Source organism: Vipera berus, assembly GCF_964194415.1.
Source record: "Vipera berus genome assembly, chromosome: 2".
Lineage (NCBI taxonomy): Eukaryota > Metazoa > Chordata > Lepidosauria > Squamata > Viperidae > Vipera > Vipera berus.
The window spans coordinates 271,696,640-271,711,149 of record NC_138203.1 but is presented as its reverse complement, the minus strand read 5'-3'; the positions used below and the strand labels follow the sequence as shown (position 1 = coordinate 271,711,149).

General features: G+C 43.9%; 1 long non-coding RNA gene across 1 annotated transcript; it reads right to left on the bottom strand.

Annotated features, from left to right (window-relative positions):
* Positions 1–2,475: 2,475 nt before the first annotated feature.
* On the bottom strand, positions 2,476–13,249 carry LOC308662211. The gene is made up of 3 exons (XR_014025129.1): positions 13,134–13,249; positions 6,080–6,251; positions 2,476–3,902 (listed from the first exon to the last, which is right to left on the bottom strand). It is a non-coding gene; the product is annotated as an uncharacterized lncRNA (long non-coding RNA).
* Between the last annotated feature and the right edge of the window lie 1,261 nt (positions 13,250–14,510).

Below are 14,510 nucleotides of genomic sequence, written 5' to 3'. Positions count from 1 at the left end.
AGAATGGAGTAATATACTAGTAATAAAGTGTCTTACACCAAGTCACTCAAAGTAGATTTTTTTGAAATTTGAAGTACATGCAATATATTTTTCACTGGAATTCCCACTGTTCCACTGCTATAGCTGTAGACACATTTTACATTCATTTTAACCATAGGTTTTTAAAAACCTCTTCAGAACTGTATTTCACTAATAAACTATACGTTGTGCCTCAAACCAAGAAATGCTAAATTGTGAAAAAGGAAACATTTGAGACATCAATAGCCTTTCTCCAACAGATGATATATATTGTCTCTTAAAGGATTATTTAAAAGAGGGATAACCTCTTATAACTTGATTTGCAACCATTCAGCGACCCTTCAAATGGCACTTAAAAAGGTGACTTACGACCGTTTTTCATGCTTACAATCACTGCAGCATCCCCATGGTCACATGATCTAAATGTCAGGTTTCCCAGACAGGAATATATGAAAGGGAAGGAGACCGTCAGTGCCTTCAAATGTGATGTTTCAAACATGACCTCTGCAGTTGACCCATCAGGTGAAGGGTCTAGTTCAGGGGTGGGGAACCTTGTCTCTTTTATGACTTATGGACTTCAACTCCCAGAATTCACTGGCTCAGGAATTCTGGGAGTTGAAATCCACAAATCATAAAAGAGACAAGGTTCCTCACCCCTGGTCTAGTTCAGGGCTTTTCAACCCAGTGCTACGGGTACCACCTGTGGTACATGGCAGGTGGTACGTGACCACCTAGAAAAGTGGTAGCGGGGAAGGGGAATGGCAGCACCGCACAAGCCTGAACAGGGGGTTGGACTAGAAGACCTCAAAGGTCCCTTCCAATTCTATTATGCCAATCCTCAACAGAAATGATCACAATGAAAACCTCGGACAGGAGGAAGACCGCTGCCGGGCAGGCAGGCAGGTGTCTTGCTTGGCTGTGGCTTGGGGGGGGGCACTTTTTTCAGTGCCATTGTAACTTCGAACAGTCACTAAGCGAAATGTTGTAAGTCGAGGAATACCTGTACTTCATCACTTTTTTCCTTTTTTTGGTCATCAAGTTTTTGACACCTTGCTAGGTGACTGGTGGTACTCGGATGTTGCCATATCCTAAAAGTGGTACAATGGGTGAAAAGGTTGAAAAGCCCTGGTCTAGTTCATGAAATTAGAGCGTCAAAATGGCTTTTTGAGAATCGGTTGCAGGCTTGGAGCAGTGGGCTAATGCCTCCTTAAGTAACACCAGCTGCCTGCAATTAGTGCAGGTTCGCATCCCACCAGGCTCAAGGTTGACTCAGCCTTCCATCCTTCCCAGGTAGGTAAAATGAGGACCCAGATTGTTGGGGGCAAGAAGCTGACTTTGTAATAATGCCACTTGGGGTGTGTGTGAAAGCCCTAACAAGCAGGCATATACATAGAATGAAGGCTACTGCTAAGCTTGTAAGCCGCCCTGAGTCTTCAGAGAAGGGCGGGATATAAATGTAATAAAAATAAAATAAAATAAATTTCCCAGGATTTCTGTGGTCTATCGTGCTTTTCTCTAGGACCAAGTTATTTTTGCAACAAAAAACGATTCTTCCTTTTACAGCAACACAATTGCCTAGCAACTTTACTCTTCCATCCTTCATTTCAAGAACAGTCTGATCAGCAGGCTGTTCCTCCTTGCAGGAATGGCACTGGGGAACTGACTCCAAATACAGGTAGTCGACTTATTTAGTGACAGTTCAAAGTTACCACAGCACTGAAAAAGGTGACTTGTGACTATTTTTCAGTTACGACCTTTGCAGTGTCTCCATGATCATGTGATCAAAATTCAGATACTTGGCAACCGGTTCATATTTATGACCGTTGCTGTGCCCTGAGGTCATGTGATCAATCACCTTTTGTGACCTCCTGACAAAGTCAAGGGGGAAGCGAGATTCACGTACCCACTGGGTAATTAACAACTTCAGTGTTCCACTTAAGTGCGACAAGGTTGTAAAATGGAGCAAAACCCACTTAACAAATGTCTCACAACAGAAATTTGGAGCTCAATTGTGGTCATAAGTCGAGGACCATCTGTAGTGACTTTCTCAGATATGGTTTTGAGTCTAGGTCTTGGGAATGTAAGAAGAAATGATGGTCAGGATGCTGCTGTAATTTGGACAAGACTACCACTCTTGGCTGCTGAACTTGGTGATTTTCTTGCAGACGTTTCATTCCATGTATTATGGCAGTAGTATTATTATTTATCTTTATTATCTTTCTTACTCACCCCTCTTATTGGTGTTATTATTCTGTTGCTTTGCATGCACTGAGAGCTTCTGCACTGGAGACAAATTTCTCAAGCATTTTAATCACACACGGCCAAATCAAGTATTCAATTCTCCAAACTAGGCAATTTTATTTAAGGTATTGCTGCCACCTAGTGACCAGATTTAGAATTGCACTGTCTGAATATTTGTAGCCCCATTTGGAGATGACAAGACGACAACTGGTTTGAAATATCATTTAATAAACCATGGGGAAAAAAAATCCTACAACAGAGTAAGTCTATACATGCTTAATTTCTGGAAAAAGAATTCTTTCAAAAATCACATCTCATTAAACATGGAACCAGCCATACAGAGGTGAGAGACCATATACATTTTCAACCTGTGAAAAATGTTCCATCAAAGATCCCATCTTATTAACCATGAAAGGAGACATGAGGGGGGTGGGGCGGCGGCGAATCTGCTTGTTCAGTCCGGGGTAAAAACACCTGAGTCGTAAAACACCCCTCATCAGTCATGAAGGAGTACATACAGGAGAAAAACCATATCAATGCTCCCCATGCGATGAAAGCTTTTCTCAGCATGCTAGGCTTTACTGCACACGAGATCCCTCACAGAGGGGTAAAACCATATTTGTGGTGGTCCATGTGCAGAAAATGCTTCGGTAACAGGCATGTCTGGCTAAGACATGAGCAAATTCATCTGGGAGAGGAAGGTACTCTTGTCCCACCTGTGGGAAGAGGTTTTAGCTCGTCCTCGGGGGGTCTTCTCCAGCACAGAAGAATTTATATGGGGGAAATGCCCTATAAATACTCAATTTATGGAAAAGGCTTCCATCGTAAAAACTTCTGAGACATAAGGGAAACCATACAGGAGAAAAACCATATACATGCTTGGTCTGTGGAACGGTTTTAGCTGGAAAAGTCACCTGGCTGTCCACAGGAGAGGCCATAACACAGAAAAATTACATACATGCTCATTGTGTGGGAAATATCCAACCTTCTTAGTCATAAAAAGTCTCGTAACGTACAGGAGAGACACCCTATAAATGCTATGCGTGTGAAAAAGGGTAGAGTGGGAGAACCAGGAAAGCACGCACACACAAGAAAAATATTAACCATGTGTGTTCCGTGAGAAAAGTTTCAAGCAAAGGTCCAACCGCCCTATGAAAGAGACCACACTGGAAAAATTCTGCATACATGTTCAGTCTGTGGGAGAAACTACAGACATACGAAAACCCACATGGGGTAGAAGCCATATTTGTGCTCCGTTTGCAGGAAAAGGTTTGGCAACGAATCCCATAAAACAATTCACACTGGAGAAAAAGGCTACACCTGTTGGGTCTGTGGGGAGAACCTCAAGCACAGAACAAGTTACACCGAACATGAAAAAAAATCCACACTCAGGAAAAACTGTACATATGCTGTCTGCATGAAGGAACATTTGGGAGAATACACAGAGGAGAAATTGTATTCATACACGGATTATGGGAAAAGGTTTTAGCAAAAACCGAGCGTTACATCCCCACGAGAAAAGCTCCCTCTGTGAGAAACGTTTTGGGCGAAGATCAAACCTCATGAATCATGAGAGAATCCACACGGAAGAAAACACGCAGACATTTCTGGCTTGTAGGAAAAGTTTCTGAACGAAAGCATACCTGAGGATATGAAAAAAAAATCCAATGTGAGATGAGAGAGTCTCTACGTATAGCTTTTCTCCACTCCAGGAATATCTCAAAGAGATGACACAAGGAGCTAAATCTCAAAAGTCTTGGTGGAGCAGTGGGCTAATGCCTCCTTAAGTAACACCAGCTGCCTGCAATTAGTGCAGGTTCGAGTCCCACCAGGCTCAAGGTTGACTCAGCCTTCCATCCTTCCCAGGTAGGTAAAATGAGGACCCAGATTGTTGGGGGCAATTAAGCTGACTTTGTAATAATGCCGCTTGGGAGGGGGTGTGAAAGCTCTAATAAGCAGGCATATACATAGAATGAAGGCTACTGCTAAGCTTGTAAGCCGCCCTGAGTCTTCGGAGAAGGGCGGGATATAAATGGAATTAAAAAAAAAAAAGTGGAATCATGTTGCAAGTTCCAGAGTTTCAATGCGTGTTGTGACTTTGTATGCCTCACAACAGCGTTTTTCAACCTTGAACGCCTTAAGATGTGTGGGCTTCAACTGCCAGAATTCCTGAGCTTGCACGAGGAAAATATTTTTATTTTTCATCTTACGCTATGTTAATTTATTAGTACAGGTCATCCTTGACTTACAACCACAACTGAGCCCAACATTTTTTGTTGCTAAGTGAGACATGTGTTAAGTGAGCTGGCTCGGGAGTTCTGGCAGTTGAAGTCCACGAGTCATAAAAGAGCCAAGGTCGCCTACCCCTGAGTTAGGGTCACAGTTGTTAAGTGAATCTAGTTTCCCCATTGACTTTGCTGGTCAGAAAGTTGCAAAAGGGGATCACGTGACTCAGGGACACTGCGACCGTCATAAAGGTGAGTCAGCTACCAAGCATCTGAATGTAAATCATGTAACCCTGAGGATGCTGCAATGGCCTAAAGTGTGAAAAATGGTCGTAAGTCACTTTTTTCCAGTGCCACTGTAACTTCGAAGGTCACTAAGTAAGCTGTTTTAAGTCGAGGACTACCTGTAACTGGCTCCAAATAACAAGGGATCCATGGGGAGGCCATGGGAAATTAGAACTTGAGGTTTCCCACTCCTAGTTTAGGGCCTTTGTCACTACCCTATGCTGACTCTAGGGCCGACCCAAGTGGTGTTCCATTCTGAGGAGCAACTAAAACCTGGGTTTATTTATTTATTTATTATTTATTTGATTTGATTTGATTTGTATACCGCCCTTCTCCCTAAGGACTCAGGGCGGTGAACAGTGACATAAATAACAGAATGCACAAATAGTTATCTTAAAACAATAATTAAAACAGAACCCGTCAGACCAGACCGGATTGCTTAAACAGATATGGTTTTAGGTCGCGTCGGAAGGAGCGAAGGTCGGGAGCCATCCGGAGCTCAACCGGTAAACGGTTCCATAGGTCAGGCGCGCTCACAGAGAACGCCCTCCCTCTGGGAGCTACCAGACGGCATTCTCCGAATGGCGGCACCCTTAGGAGGCCCTCTCTGTGGGAGCGCACTGGACGGAGGGACGTTGACGCTGGCAGCAGGTGATTCCTAAGGTACTCCGGACCCATGCCATGTAGGGCTTTGAAAACCATTACCAGCACCTTGAATCTTACCCGGAGGACAACTGGGAGCCAATGCAGTTCACGGAGTAGAGGTGTAACATGGGAGTATCGGGAGACTCCCAACACAACTCTCGCGGCTGCATTCTGTACCAGTTGGAGCCTCTGAGTGATCCTCAAGGGCAGCCCCATGTAAAGAGCATTGCAGTAGTCTAAACGAGAGGTCACGAGTGCATGAGTGACCGTACGTAGGGCATTTCGGTCTAGATAGGGCCGTAATTGGCGAACCAGGAGATTTAATGGAGATCCTCAGACATCCAGGTCATGATTGTCCCAAAGGTGCTTTTTTCCCCCCCATGAGGCAACTGGAGTGGCAACTGTTTTTCTTTGAAGACGTTTTGCTTCTCATCCAAGAAGCTTCTTCAGCTCTGATTGGATGGTGGGGAATGGAAGGATCCAGTCAGAGCTGAAGAAGCTTCTTGGATGAGAAGCAAAACGTCTTCAAAGAAAAACAAGGAAGTCCAGTTGCCTCATGAGAAAAGCACCTTTGGGTAAAACCCGGGTCTTCCCACTCCCAGCCCCTTTATCTCTGGCCCACACTGTCTCTTTTTAAAACTGCCCAACTAAATGGCCATCATTACCTCTTGTGGACACGAATTCCTCAGATCAGTTATATATTGTGTAAAGAAGCACTTTCTTTTTGCCTCTTCTAAGCCTTGCAGTCAGCTTCCCTGGGATTTCAGTCATATTCAGTTCTCAAGTCGCCTTTTGTCCAAACCTTTTAAGTCTGAAGTCTTCCCACTTCAACACATCCTTTAAAAAAAAAACAACTTTTGCTTTGAAACTTATTTAGGTCCGGAGTACATACCACAAAGCAGGACAAGATAAGTATAGTGTCAGGACCCACCCCAACCCACGTCTTAGGAAAACACAAACTCTTGGAGTCAGTTCTAGTCCAAAAGGAATCTTTTACTAGGACATGCTTGGTTGTGGGAATACAAGACAGGACTTAGTATTGTTTTACAAATTGAAATTTTATAAAGGGTACCCGGTTCAACCCCTGCTTCCCTCAACCCCATTTGGTCAGCGGCCATCCTTCTACTTCGTGTCATCCCTTTAGTGGGAAAAAAAGGAACTTCGAATCTTTATGGTTATTGCTTTCTTCCTCTCCAGAATTAAAAGAAGACAAGCCAGATGCCTTCTTCTCTAACCCTCCCTTTTGTTCCCCCCAGTTCAAAAGATTCCCTTGGCCTTTGAAATAACCTAAGGCAGGCTGAATCCACATATGCTCCTCCTTCCTCGGGAGATGGCAGAATCCATGGGGGGGGATAATGTTTTAAACATACACTTATGAATGTGATATAAATGGATTCTGACATATAGCTTGGGTGGGGTATGTAGATTTTAGGTGTCTTTGTCTTCTTAATCTTCTAGCTTCAATCTTCCTGAATGGTTTACATCTGCATTTCTACAGAGCTGGTTTCTGCTTGGGGGAGGGAGACTTGGGGATATTAAAAAAACAACAACTGGGCATGCTTTTCTGCCTCTTTAAGATCCTTTGAGGAAATATATTTTTCTGCCCTTTTAGTATTTCCTTCTCTGGGGGAAATATTAGAATCAACAACCCCTCACACCAAAAATCTAAGAGTCATCAGCCACAGCGAAGCAGGATATGACCTTTGGGACATAATAGGATTAAACCACCACCATCAGGATACCATAAAGACACACTCAGACTCAAATCCGAGTTCATGCCACAGTAACAGCTCCAGAGGGTATAAAAACCCACTCCCTACATGTGCTCACTCTCATTTCTTCCAGAGCTATCTTCTTGTCTGGCTCTCCTCTTCAATAAACTGCAAACCTCTTCCTAAAGCAGTCACCATGTTGTTTATTCCCGGCTTGGACTGAACCACGATGGAAGACTTTTCCTTCAACACAGATTAGAGTCCGAAGTAAGACAATGAGTGACTCTTAAAAAAGTATTTGAGCCCCCCCTTCCCCCAGGCTTCCAACAACATCCAAACCCCCTTAAGGGTAGCTGGGGGGCGGGGGGGGGGGTTTGTAAAATTTTCTTACGCTACTTGTAAATGGAGATAGGGAGGGGCTGGGAATAAAATCCACTAATAAAACGTCTGCAAGAAAACAAGCAAGCTCAGAGAGTACCAAGGACCCCTTATTTCATATTCCTATTTTATTGCACCCCAGTCTCTTTCAATGGAGAGACGGGTGGTGTAGGAATTTAATTAATAACTAACACTGGCAATAGCACTTAAGACTTGTATGTCGTTTGTAAACCGCTTAGTGAGAGGGCTGGAAGCGATATAGAAGTCTAAGTGGTATTGGTACTGCTAGTAATGACTGGTAATGACCTATAAAGCCCTAAATGGCATGGGTCCGGATTACTTACGGGAGCACCTGCTGCCGGCATCAACTTCCCTTCGTCCAGTGCGCTTCCACAGAGAGGGCCTCCTTAGGGTGCCATCGGTCAAAGAGTGTCAACTGGCGACCCCCAGGGGGAGGGCATTCTCTGTGGGCGCGCCAGACCTTTGGAACCGTTTACCGGTTGAGCTCCGGATGGCTCCCGACCTTCGCTCCTTCCGCCGTGACCTAAAAACATACTTATTTGAACAAGCCGGCCTGGTCTGATGGGTTTGGGGTATTTTAATATTAATTATTTTAATATTAATTCTATTAATTTTTATTGTAATTGGGCTACATTATTTAATTCTTTCTTAACTTTTGCATACTGTATTTTTATTGTATTTGCCCTGTACACCGCCCTGAGTCCTTCGGGAGAAGGGCGGTATAGAAATTAAATTATTATTATTATTATTATTATTATTAGTGCTATTTTAGTTATTAATTAACTAATACTTTACAGACCTGTGGAACCGCTTGCCGGTCGAGCTCCGGATGGCCCCCCGACCTTCGCTCCTTCCGGCGGGATCTAAAAACTTATTTATTTGAGCAATCTGGCCTGGTTTGATGGATTAGGGCAGGGGTCTTCAAACTTGGCCCTTTTATGACTTGTGGACTTCAACTCCCAGAATTCCTCAACCAGGCACGCTCCCTGAGGAATTCTGGGAGTTGAAGTCCACAAGTCATAAAAGGGCCAAGTTTGAAGACCCCTGGATTAGGGGGTTGGGGTTTTAACATGGTTTTTAATTACTGTATATATCGGGCATAATATTTAATTGTTTTTTAACTTTTGTATTTTGTTTTTAATATTTATTGCCCTGTACACCGCCCTGAGTCCTTCGGGAGAAGGGCGGTATAAAAATTTAATAAATATAAATATACATCCCTCTCTAGACTGTTTACAGTTTACAGACTGTTTACAGTGTCCCCCCCCCCCAAATGCTCCTTTTACCGACCTCGGAAGGCCGAGTCAACCTCGAGCCGGTGGTGAGACTGGAAAAAATCAATAAAACTTTCCTATACCGAGTAAAACAGGGAGTTGCCGACGACCTCTAAAATTGCTTTTTGTTCCCTGGGCTGCGCAAAGCTGCGCAGCCGCCCCCCGTCTGTTTTCGCCCCGCTCTCAAGTTCTGCAAGCGGACTTTCCCGAAAGGCCGGATCGGAACACGAAAGCAGCCGAGAGAAAGTTTGAAGCCTTCCGCCGGTCGCGGCTGTTTGCGGCTGGGATTCCTCTGCGACGAAGTCACTTGTCCCATCATCTGCCTGGAGTGTTTCCAAGGACCCGGTGACCATAAGCACGTGCGGGCACAATTTCTGCCGCACCCGCCTGAGCAGCTGCTGCCAAGGACCCGGCTAAATAGGGAACGGTTGCTGGAATTGGGTATGTGTAGTTTAATGAATGTACCCCTTCATGGATTACTGCCTTGTCGTGGTGAAGGGGCTTGCGTAATTCAATGAAGCTATGAGCTATGCCGTGCAGGGCCACCCAAGACGGAAAGGTCATAGCAGAGAGTTCTGACAAAACGTGATCCACTGGAGAAGGAAATGGCAACCCACTCCAGTATCTTTGCCATGAAAACCCTATGGACAGTACCAAAAGGCAAAACGATATGACGCTGGAAGATGAGCCCCTCAGGTCGGAAGGCGTCCAATATGCTACTGGGGAAGAGCAGAGGGCTAGTACTAGTAGCGCCAGAAAGAATGAAGCGACTGGGCCAAAGCCGAAAGGACGCTCAGCTGTGGATGTGTCTGGTGGTGAAAGGAAAGTCCGGTGCTGTAAAGATTTTTTCTCCATAGGAACCTGGAATGTAAGATCCATGAATCAAGGAAAGCTGGACGTGGTCAAACAAGAGATGACAAGACTGAACATCGACATCTTAGGTATCAGCGAACTAAAATGGACAGGAATGGGTGAATTTAATTCAGATGACCATCAGGTATACTACTGCGGGCAAGAATCCCTCAGAAGAAATGGAGTAGCCTTCATAGTCAATAAAAGAGTAGGAAAAGCAATACTGGGATACAATCCTCAAAATGACAGAATGATCTCAGTTCGAATCCAAGGCAAACCATTCAATATCACAGTAGTCCAAGTCTATGCCCCAACCACCAGTGCTGAAGAGGATGAAATTGACCGGTTCTATGAAGCCCTACAGCACCTTATAGAACTAACACCAAAAAACGATGTCCTTATCATCATGGGGGATTGGAATGCTAAAGTAGGAAGCCAAAAGATAACTGGAATAACAGGCAAGTTTGGCCTTGGAGTACAAAATGAAGCAGGGCACAGGATGATAGAATTTTGTCAAGAGAATACGATGGTCATAGCAAACACTCTTTTCCAACAACCCAAGAGACGGCTCTACACATGGACATCACCAGACGGTCAACACAGAAATCAGATTGACTATATGCTCTGCAGCCAAAGATGGAGAAGCTCTATACAGTCAGTAAAAACAAGACCAGGAGCTGACTGTGGCTCAGACCATGAGCTTCTCCTTGCAAAGTTTAGGCTTAAACTGAAGAAAGTAGGGAAAAGCACTAGGCCACTCAGGTATGAATTAAATCATATCCCTGTCGAATATACAGTAGAGGTGACAAATAGATTTAAGGAATTAGATCTGATAGACAGAGTGCCTGAAGAACTATGGACAGAGGTTCTTGACATTGTACAACAGGTAGCAACCAAAACCATCCCAAAGAAAAAGAAATGCAAGAAAGCAAAATGGCTGTCTGAGGAAGCTTTGCAAATAGCTGAGAAAAGGAGGGAAGCGAAAGGCAAGGGAGAAAAAGAAAGATACGCCCAATTGAATGCAGAATTCCAGAGAATAGCTAGAAGAGATAAGAATGCCTTCTTAAATGAACAGTGCAAAGAAATAGAAGAAAACAATAGAATAGGGAGGACCAGAGATCTTTTCAAGAAAATTGGAGAGATGAAGGGAACGTTTAATGCAAAAATGGGCATGATAAAGGACCAAAATGGCAGGGACCTAACAGAGGCAGAAGAGATTAAGAAGAGGTGGCAAAATTACACAGAAGAACTATACAAGAATGAGCTTAACGTCCCTGATAATCACAATGAGGTGGTCACTGACCTCGAGCCAGACATCCTAGAATGTGAAGTGAAGTGGGCCTTAGAAAAGCTGAGCAACAACAAAGCTAGTGGAGGTGACAGTATTCCAGCTGAGCTATTCAAAATCTTAAAAGACAATGCAGTAAAAGTGCTACACTCAATTTGCCAGCAAATTTGGAAAACAGTGGCCACAGGATTGGAAAAGATCAGTTTACATTCCAATTCCAAAAAAAGGCAATGCCAAAGAATGTTCAAACTATCGCACCATTGCACTCATTTCTCATGCTAGCAAAGTCATGCTTAAAATCCTACAAGCTAGACTTCAGCAGTATGTGGATCGAGAACTACCAGAAGTACAGGCAGGATTTCGAAGAGGCAGAGGAACTACAGATCAAATTGCCAACATACGCTGGATCATGGAGAAAGCTAGAGAGTTCCAGAAAAACATCTACTTCTGCTTCATTGACTATGCTAAAGCCTTTGATTGTGTGGATCATAACAAACTGTGGCAAGTTCTTAAAGAGATGGGAGTACCAGACCATCTTATTTGTCTCTTGAGAAACCTATATGCGGGTCAAGAAGCAACAGTGAGAACTGGACACGGAACCACTGATTGGTTCAAAATTGGGAAAGGAGTCCGGCAAGGCTGTATACTGTCGCCCTGCCTATTTAACTTATATGCAGAGCACATCATGAGAAAGGCAGGGCTAGATGAATCAAAAGTTGGAATTAAGATTGCCGGAAGAAATATCAACAACCTAAGATACGCAGATGATACCACTCTAATGGCAGAAAGTGAAGAAGAACTAAAGAGCCTCTTGTTGCAGGTGAAGAAGGAGAGTGCAAAACTTGGGTTGAAACTTAACATTAAGAAAACCAAGATCATGGCATCTGGCCCTCTCAATTCCTGGCAAATAGATGGGGAAGAAATGGAGGTAGTGACAGATTTTATTTTCCTGGGCTCCAAGATCACTGCAGATGGGGACTGTAGCCAAGAAATTAAAAGACGCTTGCTCCTAGGGAGGAAAGCTATGGCAAATCTAGACAGCACACTAAAAAGCAGAGACATCACCCTGTCAACAAAAGTGCGTATAGTCAAGGCTATGGTCTTCCCAGTTGCAATGTATGGCTGTGAAAGCTGGACCATAAGAAAGGCTGAGCGCCAAAGAATTGAGGCCTTTGAACTATGGTGCTGGAGAAGACTCCTGCGAGTCCCTTGGACTGCAAGGCGATCAAACCGGTCAGTCCTAGAGGAGATCAATCCTGACTGCTCTTTAGAAGGCCAGATCCTGAAGCTAAAACTCAAATACTTTGGCCACCTAATGAGAAGGAAGGACTCACTGGAGAAGAGCCTAATGCTGGGAAAGATTGAGGGCAAGAGAAGAAGGGGACGACAGAGAATGAGGTGGCTGGATGGAGTCACTGAAGCAGGAGGCGTGAGCTTAAATGGACTCCAGAAGATGGTAGAGGACAGGAAGGCCTGGAGGAATGTTGTCCATAGGGTCGCGATGGGTCGGACGCGACTTCGCAGCTAACAACAACAACAACAACAACAGTTTAATGAAGAGAAGGGTGAGGGGTGACATGATAGCAGTGTTCCAATATCTCAGGGGCTGCCACAAAGAAGAGGGAGTCAAGCTATTCTCCAAAGCACCTGAAAGCAGGACAAGAAGCAACGGATGGAAACTAGTCAAGGAGAGAAGCAACCTAGAACTAAGGAGAAACTTCCTGACAGTTAGAACAACTAACCAGTGGAACAACCAGCCTCCAGAAGTGGTGAATGCTCCAACACTGGAAGTTTTTAAGAAGAGACTGGCCAGCCATTTGTCTGAAATGGTATAGGGTTGCCTGAGCAGGGGGTTGGACTAGATGACCTCCAAGGTCCCTTCCAACTTGTTATTATTAAAGGAGGCACCTCCCGCCCCCAGGGTCGAAAAACCTTCGACCACCGAAAAAGCATCACACACACACACACACATACACACCAACCGGCCGCGTGGTTCAGTTCGCAGAGAAGTTCCGACGGGCGGGGAGAAAAAAACCAAGCAAGGCGAACTTCTGCAAAACTCCCGCGAGCACGACGCCGTCCGCAGCCGTGACATCCGCGGCCTAACCGAGCCCGCACAAAAGCAACACAGGGACCCCCCCCCCCTTTGCAGAAAACCAACGATGCACATAAGGTGAAAAAAAAATAATCTTACTCGTTTAGGATCCGGATTGCTGCTTCTTTTATTTCCCGCCCTGCCTTTCGGGAAGAGGGACCCGCGCGATCCCGCTTTTGCAAAACCTGCCGCTGGGAGAGCGAGGGAAAGCTTGGGGAAGGCCATCAGTGCGCATGCTCAGGGCAATTAATCGCCAACTACTTATCCAAAGCTGGTTGGCAGGAGCTTACTGTTGCTGGCCGGGTATTTAAAACGCGATTTAGCGATTTGTTGGTGATTTGTTTTGCAGCTCTTTGCTTTTTTTTTTTTTTAAAAAAAAATCGCAATTGGAAGGCGGTTAGGTGTGTGAGACAGAATTGCTTTACCTAAAAAAAAAAAAGATTGCAAGCATCGCCTTGCGGCGCTTACTGACACTATTGGGCTAAAACAAACAAACACGTGTGATCTTCGCTATAAGGGCGGCTATTTATTTCCCCAGTAATAAGCTTTATGTGCATTCGGAGGAATTGTCTGGGAGAAAATGCACGACGTTGGTGCTTTTCAAAAAAAAGGAGGCACTGCTGGGAAATAGATGAGAAATGAATAGTTTATTAAAATCACCATTTTTTTCCAGATCGTGGAGAGAGAAGGCAGGTCATTATAATGGGCATAACAGCTGAGATAACGAAGTAATTGAATAAGCAAAAGGAAGATTTTCTTTCTTTCCAACGCATGATTAAAACTAGGACCAGGAGTAATCACAGAGTACTCTGTGGTCAAAAAAGGCAGGATGTTAGCCCCAGTGCAAAAAAAGAAAAAGGATTTAAACCTACACTTCTGCTTCTATACCACTTGTGATACTGTTCGTTTTCCTGTAAGCCTGATCTAAGAAATCTTGCCATCTTGCAAGTAATATTTGGATTTGAATCAGCTAAAAGGAGAGTGAAATGAAATGGATCTGATCTACCGAGATAGCTGGTAATTTAAAGAGGATTTTACTTGTTGATAGGAATTCTTAAAATACAAGGCTTGACTTAGGCCAAAAGATGGGAGCTCAGCCAATAAGTTTTCTTTTTTAAATATAATTTTCATCAAAGAAAGGTTTTAAAAAACAATACAAATATTTAAAAAAGAGTAAAGAAAAGGAAAAAGTGTATGAAGAAATGGCTACTGGTCTTTACAGCAGTTTCAACTACTGTATCGCATATCTATATTTTACCTCCTTTCTCAAGTTACCACATAATTTCCTTCTTTCCATAATAATAATAACAACCCTTTCTAATGATCAAACTCATAAATCACACCAGTAAGCTGACTGACTTACAAAGATAACTTAAATCTTGGTTGTCATTTTCTCCCCAGGAATATGTGAACAGTAGGACTCAGGGCCGTTCACAAGGAATTTAAAATAACAATACAAATTACAAAAGTTAAGAA